The 15,578-nt window shown below is 38.6% G+C and overlaps 1 non-coding gene across 1 annotated transcript; it reads left to right on the top strand.

Annotated features, from left to right (window-relative positions):
• The first annotated feature begins 14,474 nt into the window (after positions 1–14,474).
• Positions 14,475–14,580, top strand: LOC129401349 (U6 spliceosomal RNA). Its single transcript, XR_008628279.1, has one exon. It is a non-coding gene; the product is annotated as a U6 spliceosomal RNA (small nuclear RNA).
• The last annotated feature ends 998 nt before the right edge of the window (positions 14,581–15,578 follow it).

Genomic DNA, 15,578 nt, shown 5'->3' with positions numbered 1-15,578 from the left:
GGATATCTCTCTGTCCCCTGCCTTCCTGTTACGTTGCTTTACTTTCTAGAATGGTCAGACTTACTGGGAAGCAGGATTGAAAAGCACTGGTAGATTCTGACATAAGAAGCCTAGTATTAAACCAATCTGTTTAGTATACTACTTTTGTTAGTGCCAAACTCCTTTGGTGAGTCCTTTAATAACTAGCTTCAACATTAAATTCAAGCTGGGTTTAAAGAGAAACTTACAAAAGCTACTATGAAACTATCGTTCTGTTTCATTCTCAAAGTCCTTTAAATTCTCAGTTCAAGGAAGGTCATATAATTATATCATAATGCACAAAGTTAATTCATCTTTTTCTGGATTTTATTATTAAAAAGTTGCTTTCAATAGAGTAATTCTTCACTGATTCTTTTTATATTGCATTTGAGTATATATATGGAAAAGAAATTTTATGAAAATATTATCTGTAAGGCCTCTCTCACCCTAACATCATGAAAAGTAACCTTGACTGAATTAAATTTTTTAAAGATGCTTTTATTGTTAAGTCTCCATTTGTCTAGGGGAAAAAATGTTCACAAAATCTCTATCATTTTTATCTGTTTGCCTCTCACTGAAGTGTATGATCTATCTGATTATTTTGTGGTTATTTCTTAGTGACACACATTAAGGTGACATATCTTAGAATTTCCTTTGGCAAGACAAATATAAACAAGCAAGATCAATAGCCTGATAACCCCATGGATCAGAACTCTGGAGTCTTACTGTTTACCCATTATCTTTCACAAGCTTCTGTTTAGGCATGTGCCATGAATACCAAACATGCCTTCTTGGACTCTGTGAATAAAACATATTGGCTGAGGCAAAAAAGTGAGAGCATGATAAATGGGTGACTCCTGTTCTGACCACTGATTATTATTATTATTATTATTAGAACAAGAAGCTTCAAAATATGTATAGTGGGGAATCTGTATCATTAAGATTCAGCATTTGAAAGAGAATTCAAGTTTCATGGTTAGCCAGTCACTTTTGGGGGTTACTTATAAAAAGACTAAAAATAGGAATCTATAAAAATAATACTTAAATATATCATGTATATTCTTAGCATCCTCATTAAGAGCTTTATTTAAGCTCTAAATCAGTATGATATAATAGTTAATTTTATGTGTCAATTTAGCTAAGTCCATGATGCCCATATAATCACATGGTGCCCAAATGATTAAAATAAATATGTGGCTAAAATTATTCTGGATTTTTGTCAGAGAAACATTTTAGACAAGATAAACAATAGGTAGGCTTATTCCTGGCTCTGCGTTCAGGGATCATTCCTGGTTGTGTGATTGTGTTGGCTGTGTGCAAGGCAAGCACCTGCCCACTGCACTTTCTCTCCACAACCCCTGCTGGAACCCTGTTACATGTATCCTAGTGACTTTAATCATGTTTTCTGTATCAAGAATTTTCAGTTGTGAAGAAAACAATGAATTATCACTGATAAAGATTAAAATAAGCTTTATATTAAGAGAGTAAAAAGCCATGCCCTCCACCCAGATAAGATCCGGAGCTGCTGCTCTCGAAACAGACCCTCTGCTCGTAAAGACTATGATCCAAGAGGTCTTCTAACCCATTTTGGCACCCAGAGCAGCTTCTTACAGAAATGCATCTAGACTGTGAACTGAACTAAAACATCAGAAATCCAAAACCAGAGCTCATAGAATCTTCATTCTCAGCAATGAAAAGAAATTATTAAATTATGCCTTTTCAGCAGGCCTGATTGTTGGGGGAAAATTCCAAACAATATTAGTGAGTTCTCTATTGAAATATTGAATGTATTCAAAGTATAGAGAATAAAATGAAGGTCATTAGCTACTTAGGTGGGAGCTGGGTGGGAGGGGGTTATATTGGGGTTCTTGGTGGTGGAACATGTGCACTGGTGAAGGGATGAGGGTTCAATCATTTTTTGACTGAGACTTAAACCTGAAAGCTTTGCATTTTTTTTCTTTTTTTCTCTCATGGTGATTCAATATGATAAAATAAAATTCAAAATGTTAAAAAAAAATTGCAGCTAGGAGGCTGGAGTGATAGCACATCGGGTAGGGCATTTGCCTTGCACTTGGCCGACCCAGGTTCAATTCCCAGCATCCCATATGGTCCCCTGAGCACCGCCATGGGTGGTTCCTGAGTGCAGAGCCAGGAGTAATCCCTGTGCATCGCCAGATGTGACCCAAAAAGAAAAAAAAATTGCAGCTAGAAATAGAAAGAAAAAAAGAAAGAGAGTAAAAAGCTCATGAAATTGTAGCAATAGCCAGAGAGTGGGGCCTGAGATAAATCTAGGAAAAAGATGTTCCAAAAATACTGTAGAAGTGTGCCTATAAGGAAACCATGTCCAGACCCCGCACTGATACCAGAACCTTTATTTCTCTATAAGCATTGCTACTTCAGTGCCAGACAAAACCTTGCAGCCACTGCTTTTTCCTAAAGAAAATGCTTCAAGTGTTACACCAGGCTCTTTCTGAGGCAGACTCCAAAACATAATTAAACAAGCAAGGGCTTTATTCGGGGAAATACGTGTGGGAGAGTAAAATGAGAAAAAAGCTGGGATGGTAGGAATAAGCCATCAGACTTTCAACCAAGTTTGACCCTTGAGTAAAGGAGAAAGGGTGGAAAGGTAAATAGAGGTGTACTAAATGACTTTACTCTAAGGTAGTTTCTGAGAGAATTCTCTTGAAATAAAACCGTCCAACTGAGTTGGTGACCAAGGGACCAAGGATAGGAATGGACCTAGCTGAGTGTTTCTGCATTGCTCATGGAGCAGTCATGTGGAAAGTGTGGCCTTGGTAGGAATGATGCGTTGATTCTTAGGAACCCGCTGCTGGGCTCAGGGCCTTTAATTTCCCCCACAGCTGGGGTTCCTCTATACATTCTCATTGTGGCAGCACCTCTCTCACCTTCCCTGGCCCACATGCTGAATCTGCTGCTCAGGGTGAGCTTCTTACACCTCGTATTATGTGGGTGAGTCCTAAGACAAGTGGAATCTAAGTCATGTGTCAATGCTTCGCTGCCAAGATTGGAATAAGATAACTTCAATTTATAACTTGTACATTCCCCGAATATAGAATTAATATTTAAGAAACAATTTTGGGGTAAAACAAATTGGGAGGCAGATAGAGTATAGAAGGTAAGGCACTTGCCTTACATGTGGCTTCAGCCACAATGCTAGTTTATTATTTTTTAAAAATTGAATCACTGTGATATAGAGTTACAAAGCTGTTCATGATCTGGTTCCAGTAATACTATGTGATGCACAATTGTGATGCATAATTTAGATAGGAAACATTTGAGGTAAGTTAAATGCAAACATATATAAACAATTTTTTTCTGGTTTTCATTTTCTTTAGGCCAGCATGATGTATAATTTTACAACATGATTTCAGACTATAATGGCATTGCTGTGTTAATCCTGAAGAAATCAATTGCATTTTATATACTAGCGATAACAATCAGTAGTATTTTATAGCTATATGATGGCAGTTATGAATATTAATTGCCACTCACAACTCTTTCTGGTCTGCCAACATTTATTCTCTATTCCTTTGAATTACATTGCTCTGTAGTTAAACTTACTTATTATTTTTTATTAAATACAATTTTAAATTCCTCTTTTGAATTTTTTTGATTGGTCTAATTCTATCTTCTTATTTTTAATGAATGAATATGGAGATAATCTTGGAGTTGGAGGTCTGATTTTACTTTTAATTATTCATACAATTTTACCTTCTTTATACACATAGAATATATTATATTCTGTCACTGTCATCCCGTTGTTCATCGATTTGCTCGAGGAGGCACCAGTAATGTCTCCATTGTGAGACTTGTTGTTACTGGTTAATACACCGTGGGTAGCTTGCCAGGCTCTGCCGTGCGGGCGGGATACTCTCGGTAGTTTGCTAGGTTCTCTGAGAGGGACAAAAGAATTGAACCCGGGTCGGCCATGTGCAAGGCAAATGCCCTACCACTGTGCTATCGCTCAAGCCCAATTATATTCTAGCTGTACTAAAGAAAGAAAAATTGGAGGGGGGGAGAAACTTGAACGAACAAAAGAACTAACAAAATAAAAGAATTAAAAACCTGGATAGTTACATAAATTTTATAATATAATCAATAATTGCATAAGATCTAGTCAATAATATTCAGTGAAATTTTTTATATTTTTGACTATTAAGAGTAGATCCCTATTATGATTATACTCTTTTGGAGAAGAGTTGGCCACATTTGTCAATGTTTGGGAGCCACTCCTAGTGGTACTCAGAGGACAACATGGTGTCAGAATCAAACTTGCAACTCCCTCATTTAAAGCATGTGCTCTAGTCCTTTGAACCATCTCTCCAGCCATGATTACACATAGCTGCTGCATTCAGAGATATTCATTTCACTGAGAGCAAACCCAGTAAAAGTCTGAATAAATGATATGAACACTTGACCTAAAATATATTCAGATGGTACATATGTGCATATGAAAAATATGTTTGATATTTCTGTCATTCTGGAGTGACAGAAATACAATCAGAAATGCCATCTTTCCTGGCCATCTTCACCCAAGGACAGAAAGTTTAACAGTGAACATTGTGATGAGTAGAGCCCTCACGCAGTAGGGTATATGGCCATATGCTTTCGATGTAGCATTGGGCTTGTTAAATATGGCAGAGGTTGGGTGTAGAGGCTGCCAAGACCGAGCTAGAAATAATGGGAATTTGTCTCTATTCTGAAAAGGGCTCAGAGATGTCAACTGGTAGATTAATCTCACTTGGAAGGTTGGAGCAGCAAACAGGTTCAGGAGATGTGATACTGAGTACATTAATATCTTAAAATGCTAACTTTGGAAAGCAGTTGATAGTTTCTTTAGTGGGGGAGGGTGTTTGGGTTTTGAGGTTACATCTGTTGGTACTCAGAATTTATTCCTGTCTTTATACTGGAACGATAGCACAGTGGGTAGGGCATTTGCCTTGCACATGGGCAACCTGAGTTCGATTCCTCTGTTTCTTGAGAAGATACCGAGATACCGATACTGGCAAGATACTGAGAGTATCCCGTCCGCACAGCAGAGCCTGGCATGCTATCCATGGCATATTCAATATGCCAAAAACAGTAACAAGTTTCACAATAGAGACGTTACTGGTGCCCACTCGATGAACAATGGGATGACCGTGCAGTACAGTGCTATACTCAGGGATCACACCTGCTGGAATCAGGAGTACCATATGTGGTACTGGGAATTGAACCAAAGTTGGCTGCCTGCAAGGCAAAAGTCCTACAAGCTCTCTGGCCCCTGTTTTACTGCTTTTTGCAAATCTAAACATAGTCCAGGCATATGATTCAGAAACTGTGCTCCATAAACAGTTCCTTAACTGAGTTGAAAATGCATGTCCACACAAAACTTGCACATGAATGTTTACATCAGATTTATTCAAAATTGCTAAAACCTTAAAGCAATGAATACATCCCTCAATAGGTGATGAATAAACAAACTGTGACATATCCATACAATGAAGTATTATTCAGCAATAAAATTAAATGAGCTCTCAAACCACAAGGCTATGAAGAACCCTTAAGTTCACATTGCTGAAGGCTAGAGTGATCGTATTAGCGGATAGGGTGTTTGCCTTGCACACGGCGGACCCAGGTTCAATTCCTAGCATCCCATATAGTCCTCTGAGCACTGCCAGGAGTAATTCCTGAGTGAAGAGCCATGAGTGACCCCTGTGAATCGCTGGGTGTGACCCAAAAAGCCAAAAAAAAGTGCACATTGCTAAGTGGAATAAGCCAATATCAAAGATTGTATGACTCCAAATATCCTAGAATTATATTTTTATTATATCACTGTATCACTGGCATCTCATTGCTCATCAATTTGCTCGAGGAGGCACCAGTAACATCTCCATTGTGAGACTTCTTGTTACTGTTTTTGTCATATCGAGTATGCCACGGGTAGCTTGCCAAGCTCTGCCGTGCTGGCGAGATACTCTGGGTAGCTTGCCGGGCTCTCCAAGAAGGGCCAGAGGAATCGAACCCAGGTCGGCTGCACGTAAACAAATGCCCTACTATGCTGTACTATCACTCCAGCCATATTCCATAAAAGGTAAGAGTATAGACAATAGAAAAAGATCAGCAGTCATCAAAAGTTTAAAAAGGGATTTTTATGGCAACATTTTTTTAAAATCACATCTGGCTGTGCTTAGGGCTTTGTCCTGGCTCTGTCCTTGAAATTACTCCCTGCTGGCTGGAGGCTGATGGGAGGAGGGCAGAGAGGTGAAAAGATGGGGTGGGTGCTGGAGCTCAAGCTCAAACTGGCTGCTTACAAGGCAAGTGCTCTGCCTCTGTATTATCTCTCCACCCTCTGACTTCTCTCTTTAAAAGATTGTTATTTAGAGATTAGAAGATGTTCAGAAAATTGCAGACTGTGACAATGGAGTCTAACAAATATATTAAACAACCACATTGAAGGAGCCGTGAGAAAGGTACTGACTTAAGTAACTTTGGAAATGAGTGTAAAGGAAAGGCAAACATATGAAAGGAACCATGCAAAAACAATGTATTCTCAGTCTATAAATTGTTTCCCACAGGATTATGGCTTAACAAATCAGAAATTTCTGAACATGTTTACCAGAGTTGGACAATTAAGTAAATGAATGGCAGATGGTGAGAGTAGGATTTCTTCCTGCTGGAGTGGAAACTTGTACATTCACGGGGGAAAAATCTAGAAAAATCCTTGTAATGGATAAGAGTTGGCTACATCATTAAAAGCTCATACTTGACTTCCTATAAACAAGATGGCTATATACATAAATGTTTATAGATATGTGAATACATTTGGTTTAGTGTACAGATACATGTTTCTTTGCTCTGGCAGCTGAGATAAGTGTTAAGAAGCCCTGGCATGCTTATAACAACAATCAAACCTGTCACCCACTACAGATTTCCAATGCCTTTCTCCAGATTCCATTCTCTAATGCCATTCTTTCTACAACAGAAATCCTGGAAGGAATGGGTAATACTAGGACTTATAGAAAAAATGTAAGTGAGCCTGTAGCATCTTGTAGTTCCAGAAAGCAAATTTCAAAAATAAAACAAAATAATCCACACCAGTTGGGTTATGTCATAGGAGTCCATAATTTAATTAAAGGCTATTCCCATGGCCAAAGTTGGGTCAACTTACCACAAAACAAACCAGTATAGGAAGATATCGTATTGCATGAAGTAAGCCAGAAGAAGAAAGATAAACACAGGATGATCTTACTTATCTGTGATATATAGAATAACTGGGTGAGGGAATGTATTATAGTCTAAGTATATAGATATGCCTATATCACCTTTGACCCCAGAGTTTAGAGAGGAGAAGGGCAGAGAATGAACGAAACCACAGGGGTAGGAAGAAGGAAACAGGAGTAACGGGTAAATAATAGTCGAGACTTCAGTTATACTGGTGAAATGAGAGAGTGGTATAGCTATATATCCAAAAAACTGGACTCAGCAACACTAAAAACATGATATCTAAGCTATATAACTAAAGTTTTGTGATATGTCTTTCAAGGTGAACAAGCAGGGACTGGGGATGATGTGGAGGAAAGAACAGAGTATGAAAATACTGGTGGAAGGAAGTTGATACCGGTGATGGGACTCTATGCCTAAAATTCAACTATCAACTTTATAAATCACAGATCTTTAATTAAATAAAAATCATTTTTTAAAATCCTGTATATAGTTATATAAAAACATGCTAATACTTATTGAATACCAACCTATGCTAGAAAGTGTCTTGAATTCAGAAACAATGTGAACAGACATTGTTCAACTAATAATTAATGAAAATATTTCTCTTAGGTATGTATTTATTCATAAATTAATGCTTTTGAGTTCTAAAAAATAATTTGTTTTAAAATAATATTTTTCTTTTGGTGTCATACCCAGCGATGCACAGGGCTCACTCCTGGCTCTACACTCAGGAATTACTTCTGGCAATGCTCAGGGGACCATATGGGATGCTGGAAATCGAACCTGGGTCGGCTGCATTCAAGGCAAACGCCCTACCTGCTGTGCTATCGCTCCAGCCCATAAAATACTTTTAAAAGTAAATAAATGAAAAGAACAATGATTATAAGGCCAGTAAAATGATAAATATACTTAGAACATAAGTGTTTTTCTCCTGCTCCCTATCTTTTTCTACTCTTTCTGTTTGGGGACCGAACTGGGCAGTACTCAGGAACTTCTCTCAGCTCTGCATTGAGAGTTATCCCAGTGGAGGTCTCCTGCACACAAAGCATGTCCTCACCCTCAGCCTGTTGGAATATATTCCACCCATTTTTCTATGTTTTAAATTTTTCTTCAGTGAAAATTCACTTTCATAAGGAAAATTGTATGTTAAGTTGCTGTAGCAAACGTTGTCTGTGCTGCTCTTTGTCTGTCTTCCCCTTTCTCTCATCACTCGGAGTAGTTGGGGGTCTGTAGCGAAGACAATTAGAACTTGAGGGTTTAGAGTATCTGAGGTTCAGAAGTCCAGCAGGGAAGATGTAGAATTAGTGATAGCTTAGAGTAGAGATCCTTAACTATTTTGGAAATCCTGGATTACCACTTTTAGGATATGATAAAAGCTGAAGAACCTCTGCCTGGAGGACAGGGGTGGGGGTAGGGGGAAAGCGTTTGTTCAGTCATTTACAATTTCAGGGTTTCACAAGAGTTCCTGATCTATAGAAATTCAAGCAAAGAAGAACTGAGCTCGCTGGAAGCAGCCGTTCAGCATGGCCGCCTCACTCCTAAATCTAAGTAAGGGAAACCATGGAAGAGAGGAGATAGAATGACATAGCCTCTTCTTGACTGCACATTAATTTTATTGATGATATTCACGAAGGTGATCTGGTAGTTCTTTTTGAAAACGTAAAATTATTTAAAAAATTTAGACACCATGATTTACAAAGACTTGGGATTTCAGACCTGCAGTGTTCCCACCTCTAATCACACCACCCCATGACCCCGTTCTTCCACCAGTGACCCCAGGTCTCTGACCCTCCTAAACCTAACTCCTCGATAGACATATTTCAGTTGTGTTGGGGCTAGTGGCCTAAATGTGTAGAAATACCTCACCTCCGCGCCACAGACAAGCCCAAGGCCTCTGACACTTGCCCCTGTGTTACTTCCAGACCTCCTCTTCTTGCTTCCCCTTCTATTTCTCTCCTGTCTTGGCATTTTTGTTTCTGTCACCTATAGGCAATATTTTGCCCATCTTTGATACCTTCCAGTCCCTAGACATGTTATTTCATATATACAAATTAGTGACAACACCGAGTATTTTTCCTTATCCTTCTGGCTTATTTCACTTAACATGAGATCCACCAGTTCTATCCAAGTTGCAGCAAATTGTATGATTTCATCACGCCTTGTGGCTGCTTATATACACAATTCTATTGTATATATATATACAATAGAATTGTGTATATGAGCATATATATATGCTTATATATGCATACATATATGCTTATATATGCATATTTATATATGCATATATAAGCATATATGCATATATATATATATATATATATATATATATATATATATACCACACTTCATTATCCACTCTTTGGTCATTGGACACTCAGGTTGTTTCCAAATCCTGACCATTCTACATAATGTTGCAATGAACATAGGTGTACATATATCTTATCAAATGGACATTTGTGTGCCTTGGGGATAGATACCAAGCAGTGAAATCTTTGGGTATAAAGAAAACAAAGGAATAGTGATCCACTATTTTTTCAATGCAAGAATTCAGTGAAATTGTTTGCTCTTTAACACCTAGGGAAAATCAGGGGCTGGAGTGATAGCACAGCGGGTCGGGCATTTGCCTTGCACGAGGCCGACCCGGGTTCGAATCCCAGCATCCCATATGGTCCGCTGAGCACCGCCAGGGGTAATTCCTGATTGCATGAGTCAGGAATGACCCCTGTGCATTGCCAGGTGTGACCCAAAAAGCAAAAAAAAAAAAAAAAACACCTAGGGAAAATCAGATGAATTAGAGAAAAGATAATTTTTTTTTGTTATTCTGGAGCTTTGAGTGATTTGAGAAATAGACCACTGAGTTTCTAGATGCACACAGTTCAAGAAGTTAAAGAGATGTGCAGAAAGGAAGCAGAGATCCCAAATATTATCTCCATAATTTCTTAGGAAAACGAAAGGAACTTTTCCCAAACCAGCAGATTAATGACATGTCCAAGACCAATTGACCCCAAATTTGTTTTCTTCCAAAGTTTTCATGTCACAGAATTTTCTACTAGAATCTAACCATTCTCTAGAAGATTGTTCCATAAGAAATGTAGGTCAAAATCTTGAGTTACAAATAAAATTTTGAAACACATCCAATTTTTAAAATAGAGGCTGCCAATATTTGTTCTGACTGTAATGTTCTTCTTTGTTCTGGTGGATGGAGGGGGTTCTTTATAGGAGAGGGGACTGGCCAAAATGAGTTCTTTGTATTAATGCTTGATTTTCAGATGATCTCCCTGCAAATATGCTGGCATTCTCCAAACCACATGCCTGGGTTTTATTTAATTATCTGTGGAATAATAAAAATTGTGAAATGTAAGTTTACATGTTTTTATAAAACAAAGCAGCATATTTTTAAAGAAAGTTGTTTGCCACCAGAAAAGGCCATTTATTCAACTAATATCTACCAAGCATCACTTCTGTGCCAAGCACGGCAGGTGGGATTCCAGCAGTGAACCAGCAGTCTCTTTTCTCAGAGAGACCACGTCTCCTGAAAACCTCTGCAACAAAGTTTGAGATGTTTTTGTTATGCTGTCCCCGTGGAGTAAAACTTAAAACAAAATCAACATATTGAGAAGAATAGGCATAGAAATAGTCTTTTTTTATCACCATAAAAAAATCACCTCCTGATTTTTCTGCTCATATGGTGTACTTTAAAATATTTCCTGGATGAATGCCTGTCGTTCAATCATAAATTCAACTTTTTCACAGTATGGAATGTTTTATAATTCACGATAGGGGAGATATGGACATATTCTTAAGCAGGTTACAGTGTAATGGAGGAGAGCAGACAAGTAAAATAAGCAAGAAAACTCCAGGTCGAATGTTGAAAAATATTCTGTAAATGGCTGAATACTGAGATCAGATTTTATTTTTTGCTACTTGTTCTCTGTTACAGCTACTCATTTCTACCACTTCAGCACAAAAGCAGTAATAAACAAATATTATTACTAAATTCAAATAAAGCTTCATTTGTACACAAAGGTAGCATGCAAATCAGGCCATTGTTTGCTGATCCCCCCTTCAAGTGGAGGCAACTTGCTATGATATCTGACTTCCTGTGTGTGTTTGGCCAACATTATGGTAGACACGCATTCCCTTCCTTTCTCACCAACAGCTATGTATCTTCTCAGAGAGAAGGCCATCTTCCTGACAGATGGACCATGCTTTTAAAAAAAAAATTTTTTTTTATTTATTGAATCACCGTGAGAACAGTTACAAAGCTTTTGGGTTTAAGTCTCAGCCATACAATTTTCAAACACCCATCCCTTCACCGGTGCACATTTTCCACCCCCAAGAACCTCAGTATGCCCCCAATCCCACCTTTCCCCCTGCCTGTGTGGCAGACGATTTCCACTTTAATCTCTTTCTACTTTTATTACATTCAATATTTCGACAAAAGATCCACCATTATTATTTGGAATTTCCCCCCAACAACCAGACCTGCCAAAAAGGCATCATTAGATAATTTGTTTTCTATTGCTGATTATGAAGAACGTATTTGCGGCCACACAATTTTAGAATTCTGATATTTTAATAATTTGGTCTGGAAGGATTTCTGCCAAAAGCCACTGGGTTCCAAGATTCCTTCGTGTGCCTCTGGGATCATGGCCATTAAGGAGCTCAGGGCAGGGAATAAGAGCCGGTTCCCAAACCATGCTTTGAGCAATGAATATTTGTGTCTTGAATTCCTGTGCTAGAACTTCCAAGTTCTGGAAGTCAAAATGTCCTAAATCAATAGTCCAGATGATGACATGGAGTGCCTAAAATCTACTCTCTTGTCAAGATATGCTACCTACTGAGGGACATCAAAGGGAAGTAGGAATGGCAGATCTGGAAAAAATATATTAGAATCAAATACACTGGTTGACCATATAGACAGGACTGAGCAACGTAATCCTGACATAGGTACTTTTGGTAAAGAGCCAAGGGAAACTCAACAGCTTAATCATGCAAAAGGCATTTTTGGATGCAGTAGATGTTGATGACATAAAGCTCTATTGGAGTCTCCCTCTGTATATCATACCACTAATCCCTGTCAGCACAGTACAACTATCTAACAAGCCCTAATATTTGTTTTTCAATGTAGAATAGAGTTATGTTTTTGTCTTTAGAAGACCTGCTCCATTTCACTTTCCCTGTACCTCATCCCATGAAGCTTAAACATAGATGTGCCCTAATGTGTACTTGGTGCCAAATATATATTGTTTCAGTAATTTTGAAGTCCAGGGGCTAGAGAGATAGTACAGAAGTTAGGATACTTGCCTTGCATACAGTCAACCCTAGTTCAATTTTCTGGATTGCATGTGGTTCCTTGAACACTACCAATAGTGACCCCTTAGTACAGTTAGTAGTACCCAAGACCCACAAGGTGTGGTCCAACACACCCAAAACAAAAAAGTGCAAAATCCAATTTATATATGTATTTTTCTACTTTTTATGCATTTATATTTTGTGTTTCTATGTCCTGCTTCTCAACAACTACCCTGTTACAATTACCCATGTTATTCCACCATTAGGTTCAGTCAGTCCCAGCTAGTATTTATTGAGTATTTGTATACCTAGATGCTGTCTTATGCTTGGAAGTATAATAATGAATAAGATACAGCAGTTCTCAGTGAATTCACAGTCAAATGGGTTATACTTACAGCTATAGAAAGATGTTTATCTATGATTTATTAGACATTAATATTGATGTATGTACCACTGTAATACGAGGAATTTATTTTAAATAATTGATAATAATATCTTACATTTGCATAAACTTACTTACAAATTTGAACACCTTCAGGGCCAGGCAGTTTACATAAATTAATGAAGCCTACTAGGTGTTAAACCTGTTGGGAACGATGATCCATCTGAATGCTTTCAAGTTAAGAAACATTAGCAACATTGTTCTATTAAAATCAAACATATTTCTGGACTTTGCGACTGAAATTACTGGTTTTGTTTAGTTTACTGCTACTTTAGTTTTGATGAAGTGAACTCATTTTTTCTATTAGACCAGTCACAAAGAATTGTAAAATTGTCCTGAAATGAATTATCATCCTTATTTTATAGGCATGGAACCTGAGGCTATAGCTCCCTCCTATCTGTTTGAGCAAAGTTGTACTCATTATTCTAATACAATAATCTAAGATATTTTAAGAATACTGGCTGCTGATCTCTGTGGAAAGCTCCCTGTGGAGTCCGACCTTTTAGAACAGCATGTGTAAAATAGTGTGCAATGCTGACTATGACCTCACTTGTCTAGAGCCAGAATTCTGTGCCCTGTCCTCCTTAATTACTGTTCTTAAATATAGGCCAGTGAAAATAATCTCCTGTGATCACCCATCCTTAAGGGAACTACTTGGCATACAGAATGGGGTTCAATAACTAGTACTTGTCTACAGTGACCCTATTCAATACGAAATAGCCAGATCTGAGTCAGCACTCTATTTCTGACCAGAGTATGAAAATGAACAACTGACTGCGGAAGCCAGTCTAATTTCCTAAAAGGAAATATGAATTTAACAGCAAAACTCCTCTGGTCACAGACTATTAAATGCAACAACACACACAGCATGATATTTTTCAGTTTGGTAAGACTAAGTCAGGGGCCAGAATGATAGTACAGAGGGTACGGTGTTTGCCTTGCAGGCAGCTGACCTGGATTCAATCCACAGCACCACGTATGGTTCTCTGAATCCCATCGGGAATGATTCCTGAGTGCAGAACCAGGAGTAAGCCAGGAGTAAGCACCGCCAGGTGTGCCCTCCCTCCCCTGTCCAAGAAAAAAATGTTATAAAACCATTACTTTTAAATACCAACTGGGTTCCAGTTCAGGTTAGAAGATGAAGATCTCTCTTTCTCCCTTCCACTTTCTCTTTCAGCAAGGAGAGAGAGAAAGCGTGTGTTCGAGAGAGAACACAGATTTCTCTAAAGTGGACAGGCAAAGAAACATCAAGATAATCAAATGAGATACATGTTCAAGGGAGAACAGGGGCTTGAAGATCAAACCTAGATTAGATCATCTCTTCAGACAAGTAAGGCCAGCCTTCACGAGAGGAGTTTTCCTTTAGTGTCTCTGGCCCTAACTCCATTTATCCTGCATGAAAAATATAGAATAAAGGGGGATATTATTTTCCCCAGCGCATCAACCTCTTTCATTCCAGATCTCTACATTATCGCATATATCAAGAAGTAGAGTGCTCGCTTTGGCAACACATATGCTAAAATTGGAATGAAACAGAGAAGACAGCATGACCCCTACACAAGGATGACATGCAAGTTCGTGAAGCAGTCCATGTTTTTAAATACACCTAAAAAAATGTAGATGCCCCATAAAAGCTGTTTAACTGACTAATCTCAGAATTTTACAAGGAACAATTCATTAGCCACTGATGTCAATCTGTTTGACTGATGTCAAACTGCCTTAATGGTTCTTCCATCTCCCCAGACCCACCACTCCCAAATTTCTTCTAACTTACTTTCCCAAGCAGTCCTATATAAACCCATGATCCCAATCTGAGAGTAAGATAGATTTTGGTGGGACAAAAAAATCCACCATAGGGGCTGGAGAGATAGCACCACGGGTAGGGCGTTAGGGTGTTTGCCTTGCATGCGGCCGACCCGGGTTCGATTCCCAGCATCCTATATGGTCCCCAAGCACCGCCAGGAGTAATTCCTGAGTGCATCAGCTAGGAGTAACCCCTGTGCATTGCCGGGTATGACTCAAGAAGAAAAAAAATCCACCATATCTCAGGCTGGTAGCATCTGAATAAAACTGTTTTCACACATCAACCCTGTTTCTCAAGTAATGAACCTTCATGCAACAAGCAACTAAATTTGGGTTTAGTAATACTGGGTTACACAATTCATTTACTTAATAAGTATTGTTTCCTACTAGCAGGTAGAAGCAAATGTGACATGGCTAAAGACATGAGAACAAGTGAGATCATGCAAACTGCATACAAAGGTGACATAAGGATGTAACATAAGATAGAATTTATCAACCTTTGATATACAGGTATAATATGACCTAGTGAACCTGAGTGAGAAAAGAAAAAGATCCCTAATCAATGAGTCTATTGGGAGTGAGAGTGAGGGAGGGGAAGCTCTCTTATCTCTTATGTAGCTCAGTGTTGTGCAACCTATTTCTGACCATGGCCCCCTTGCGACCTTGTTTCCCTACTGTGATCACTCTGTCCAACTGGTTGGTCAGCCCCCTAGTCCTGAGCCATGCCTCCCCTCCACTCATTTATGTAGTTTTTACCTGTAACCTCTTGGGATATCCAGGGGAAACACTGAAC

This window comes from Sorex araneus, chromosome 1 (assembly GCF_027595985.1).
Source record: "Sorex araneus isolate mSorAra2 chromosome 1, mSorAra2.pri, whole genome shotgun sequence".
NCBI classification, from domain to species: Eukaryota; Metazoa; Chordata; class Mammalia; order Eulipotyphla; family Soricidae; genus Sorex; species Sorex araneus.
Note: the sequence above shows the minus strand (reverse complement) of the source record. Positions and strands in the feature narration are given on the sequence as shown.